Source organism: Moschus berezovskii, chromosome 3 (genome assembly GCF_049115385.1).
Source record: "Moschus berezovskii isolate FMDL1 chromosome 3, NW_MosBer_1.0, whole genome shotgun sequence".
Classification (NCBI taxonomy): Eukaryota; Metazoa; Chordata; class Mammalia; order Artiodactyla; family Moschidae; genus Moschus; species Moschus berezovskii.
In genome coordinates, this window is record NC_142462.1 from 55,132,197 (window position 1) to 55,138,336 (window position 6,140).

Genomic DNA, 6,140 nt, shown 5'->3' on the forward strand with positions numbered 1-6,140 from the left:
GTGGTTTTAAGATTGGATTCTAATGAAATGTTTGCAGTCACACAAATTTTTTTTGTTAAGTATATTATTTATTTGGCTACCAGGTCTTAGTTGCAGCCTGTGTGATCTATTTCCCCAACAAGGGATTGAACCCAGGTCCTCTGCATTGGGAGCACAGAGTTCTAGGCACTGGACCACCATGGAAGTCCCCCTGCCCCCCGCCCCCCACTTTTTAAAGCATTTTATCACACAACATTCTGTTTTCAATCAGTTGGCCAGAACTTAGCCATCAAGCTACATATAGCTGCAAGAGAGCTGGGAAATATATAGTCTTTTAGCTGGCGGCAAAGGGCAAATGGTGTTCTGTTCATTTGAAATAGAATGTTAGAATGGCTATTGGGTGGTAATGAGGAAACTCTAACATATATTGGGGATGTTGCCCAGAAACGAAGATGAGCAATTAGGCAAATTATCACAAATGTCTTAAGTCCTTCTGTGAAGTTATAAAAACAAATAAGAACACTGCAAAAAAAGCTGCAAGTTACTTCCTTAACCCATAGATCAACCTCATGTACTTGCTGATCTCAGAGTTCCATTCTGGGCCAAATCCAAGACTTCCCTATTGTCAGGGATGGAAGAGTAGAAACCACATCACTGATCATTTCATTTAAGATGCTCAAAGTGGAATTAGCAGGACCAGAAATATGAAAATGTTCATGGTAGAATGTAAATTCAAGGTCCTAACTGGTTGTAAGCGCTGGTGCCATTTGTTACGCCTGCATTTTTATACAAATGACTCTAGAGAGAAACAACATTTCACCTTTTGCAATTTCAAGACTCTAGGTGTATATCGTGAAATAGCCCAGAATATGGGCTCAACTGCAGGACCAGTATATCCATCATGCTTGTATCCCTGCATCTAGCAGTGCTCAGCATTTAGCCGATCAATATCTATTGGATAAACTGTTTTCCAGGAATGTTATTAGCTATTGTCTGTTTCTCCTTTAAATGTTGGGCATTTAATTTTTTTAATCAATTTGAAATTTATTTAGAGGAGTAATGTTGAGAATCTAACTTGCTTTCCCCCTGAATGTCCAATTTTTGTCAATACCAGCTATTGAATGATGCTTTTATAATCCATTGACTTCTGACACTTCCTTTTATTCTAAGTCACTATTTATAAGATGGTATATTTCAGGGCTGGGTATTATACCGATGTGTCAGCAATGAACTGCTATCGTGTTTGTAGTAATCTGTTATAGAAGGCTCAGGAAATGCATACAAATAGTGAAGAATGGGAGAGCTACCCAGGAAAGGTTGCCAAGGAGACCTAGTAAAATTTCAGACATTTAAGAGTAAGATTGGGCTTTCCTTGTGGCTCAGTTGGTAAAGAATCTGCCTGCAATGCAGGAGACCCTGGTTTTATTCCTGGATCGGGAAGATCTGCTGGAGAAGGGATAGGCTATCCACTCCAGTATAACTGGGTTTCCCTTATGGCTCAGTTGATAAAAGAATCTGCCTACAATGCGGGAGACCTGGGTTCAATCCCTGGGTTGGGAAGATCCCCTGGAGAAGGGAAAGGCTACCCACTCCAGTATTCTGGCAGAGAGAATTCCATGGACTATATAGTCCATGGGGTCGCAGAGTCGGATACGACTCAGCGACTTTCACTTTCAAGAGTAATATCAATCTGCACAGCTGAGTGGCTTTATGTCAAGCAATATGTCATCTTAATGTAGGAACAGAGAAAGCTGAAAGAATGATCTGTGGTTGGGCTTCTGTGAGGCAAGGAAGTTGAGAATGCTGGCATGAGAGGAGTAGCTAGGTAGGGAAGAAAGTAAAACCAAAAGACATGACCAGAACGTGAGGAGACTGACCAGCAGTTCTGATAAGATCAGGGAACAGATGCAGTGAAATTATTAAAATGAGGGTAAGAAAGATTTCAGAGAAGGAGCAATTAGGGTCAAGAGGTCTAGTGTGTGGTTATTGAGCTAAGAGAATGAAGTGTAATGGAGACAAGGGAAACTAAAGCATCCCCCAGGACCTTGAGAATGATACTGTGATGAAGGCCCTATTTATTTATCTGAGATCTCTACTAGTCATATAGCTCCCTTTTCAGTTCTGATGATAGACCCAACACATGCTGTAAAAAGACTGTATGCTCAGTCATGCCCTACTCTTTGTGACCCCACGGACTGTAGCCCATCAGGCTCTTTCTATCCATAGGATTTCCCAGGCAAGAATACTGGAGTGGGTTGCCAGTTCCTTCTCCAGGGGATCTTCCTGACCCAGGGATTGAACCTGCAGCTCTTGCATTGTCAGGCAGGTTCTTTACCATTAAGCCACCAGGGAAGCCCACATTAGCCATTATAGAATTGCAAATTAGGATCACAAAGATATATACACCTATTAGAATGACTAAAATTAAAAAGACTGACCATACCAAGTGTTGATGAAGATGTGAAGTAACAACTACCATACAGTATTGGGGAGAATTTAAAATGGCACAACCACCTTGGTGGTTTCTTAGAAAATTAAATGTTTCTACCACATGATTCTGCTATCCCATCCACACTGAGCTATGTACCCAAGAGAAACATATTCAAAGACTTTTATATAAATGTTGGTAGCAACTTTATTTGTATCAGCCCCAAACTGGCAACAGCCCAAGTATCTACCAGCAGGTGAAGGTATAAACCGTATGCAGTACATCCACACACTGTGTGTAATAGCTATTAAAAGGAATGAGTTGTTGATATATGCAACATAGATCTGAAAATAATTATGCTGAGTGAAAGAAGTCCAACAAGAATACATATTCTATGACTCTATTTACATACAACTTTAAAAAATGTAAACTAATAGAAACAAAGATCATTAGCTGCTGGGAATAGATGGATAAGAGCGATTATCATGGAGCATGAGACCACTGGTTACGATTCCATGCTTCCACTGCAAAGGGTGTGGGATCGATCCCTGTTCAAGGAACTAGATTCGATATACTGTGTGGCACAGCAAAAAAAAAAAAACAGCTAAATTTTTCAAATTTGACTAGCAAGTAAGGCTTCACTTGTAATTACTGTTCTTATACATGTAAAGTCCAAATTCTAACAGTAGGAAATAGACTCTGTATGATAATATTATAAATTATATAATAGTATTAATCACTTTAATTTTAACTGGTAACTATTTTCCATTTATTTGTCTGTTCCACAGTGTAAGAACTATTAATATTGACCAAATTTACATATCACTAGAATGACCAATATACAAGGTGGTGTAAATCTGTGGTTGTTTACTATACTGAAGCAAAATGGCAGCCACTGTATTTTCAAATAAGCATATTTTCTATTTTTCACAGACACCAATGACAAGTATAATGTAACTATAACTAAAGATAATGAAGACTTATTTTAATTTCCAAACATAATGAAAAAACAAAACTATCAGTTTGCAGATGATATAATTATCTATCTAAAAAGTTGAGGAACTTATAAATTATTAGAATTACTAAGAGGTGGTGAGGGGTAAAAGAACTTGCCTGTAAATGCAGGGGATGCAAGAGACGTAGGTTCAATCCCTGGGGGGGGAAGATCCCTGGAGCAGGAAATGGCAACCTGATCCAGTATTTTTGCCAGGAAAATTCCATGGACAGAGGAGCCTGGCGGGCTGCAGTCCATTGGATTGCAAGAGTCGGACAAGACTTAGCAACTGAGCATACACATACACACACAAACACACACACGGTTTAGAAAGACTGCCTTGTAGAAAAATGAATAAAGTCAATAAATTATAGAGAAATCCTGTACACCAGCAATAAAAATTACAATTTAATTTAGAACATAACTTAAGTGTTACTATGCACAATAGTAACCAGGGCTACAAGATACAAATGTCAATCTAAATCTTTATGCAGAAAATTATAACTTTATTGAAGGACATAAAAGGAGACATACATCATACTCATAAATATATTTTATAAATATGAAAATTCTCCAAAACTGATATATAAATTCAATGCAATTCTTTTCAACTGAAACCCCAAAAGTTTTTAGGAACTTGACCAGCTCATCCTAAAACTTATACGAAAGGGTACAGGGCTCAAGACAGTCAAGACCACTGTGAATAACAATGATGGTGCACTGGCACTCATCCTCTCAGATGGCAATTCTTTCTGTAAAGTTACACAGTTAAAGGGTGATAGGGCTGATATGGATTGGTATAGAATGTAAAGAGCTACAAATAATACAGAAATGATATACGACAGAGGAAACAAAAGATGAACTTTTAAATAAATACCATGAAAATTGAGAGTATTTAAAAAATAAAAATTATATCCCTAGCTTATACTATATACAAAAGTGTACTCCCAATGGTTTAAAGACCTAAAAGTGCAAAACAAAACTAGCATATGATGAAGAAAAGAGGGGTATCTTTATGACAGTGAGAAGGACTTTTTAAGACACAGAAAGCACAAACCATGCAGACAGTTAAGTCAGTATTAAGACAAGCTTTTGTACAACAAATCACAAAGTGAAAATACAAGCTATGTAGACAGCTGCAGTCTACATAAATGTCAACGGATTGGTATCCAGAATAAAGAACACTTCACATCAATAGGAAAAAGACAAAAACAGAAAAACTGGCAAAGGCTATGAACAGGCAATACAGAGCAGGGCAAACCTAAGTGACCAATAAACACAGGAAAGGACAACCAACCTCAGTCACAATCTGAGAAATACAAATTAAAAATATCAGACACTATTGCAAACCCATTAGAATGGGAACAGTCCACTAACATCAAGCATCAAGCAAGGGCAAGAATACAGGCAACAGGGACTCTTACATATTGCCAGTGGGAGACTAAACTGACACCACACTTGCACCTTATTGAAAAATTTTTTACTATCTAAGTTACAACTGAAAATGTGAAACTTCACATGCCAACTATTCTACTTCTAGTGGTATAATCTAGAGAAGCCTTCAAGTATTTTGCAAAAATATTTGTAATAGTGAAAAGAAAAATCTACTTCAGCAAGGAAAAGGGTGTTATCTACAATGCTTTATTTCCTTAAAAAGACAAAACCAAATCTGACATAAATAAAACAAAATGTTAATATTTGTTTTCCTTAGTGGTGGAAACTTGGTTCTATACTATTTCTTATGCTTATCTTACATGTGTTAGACGCTCAGTTACGTTCAACTCTTTGCAACTCCATGGACCTTAGCCAGCCAGGTTCCTCTCTTCACAGTATTTTCCAGGCAAGTATATTGGAGTGGGTTGCCATTCCCTTCTCCAGGGGATCTTCCTGACCCAACCTAGGGATCGAACCCAGGTCTCCAGTGCTGCAGGCAGGTTCTTGACTGTCTGAGCAACCAGGAAAGCCCACACTTATCTTAAATGCTACAAGATTTTAAATTTTTTAATTAAACATGAAACAAACCACATAGCAAGCAACTGACCTTAACATTTATAGTGTATCTTTATTCAAGTGACTTCAATTCACAAAACATTGGTAATAGTGCTGTTTATAAAACATTCTTTGCAACCTATCACCTGGTATGCCAAAGCTTTTATCGTTTCTGTCCTGGAAATTATCCTAAAAATCTTAACCCGGTAACACTGACTCAAAATTAGAGAGTGAAAGGCAATAGAATGGACTTTTTCCTAGATCTATGATCTCAATATTTATTAACATTTAATGCCGTTAACTTAAAACTCTTTGAGTCAGCATTCTTATTCTCATTTTTCAGATAAGCAAACTGAGGCACACAGAGGTAAGTAATTTGCCTAAAGGTAAAGAATCTGCCTGCCAATGCAGGAGCTCCAAGACACAGGGGTTCAATCCCTGGGTTGGAAAGATCCCCTGGAGTAGGAAATGGAAACCTACTCCAGTATTCTTGCTGGGATAATCCCATTGACAGAGGTGCCTGGCGGGCTACAGTCCCTGGGGTTGTAAAGATCAGACAAGACTGAGCCAACAATGAGCTAGTAGGTAGTGAAGCCAAGATTCAAATTCAGGCAGTTTGGCTCCAGAGCATACACGTTTAATTCAGAATCTTTGCTGCCAACTGGACAGTCAATTAGAAAAGGTTTATCAGTAAAACTCAACCTGAAAGTTACAAATAAGCATTTTTAAATGAGATTGAAAGAAAAATAG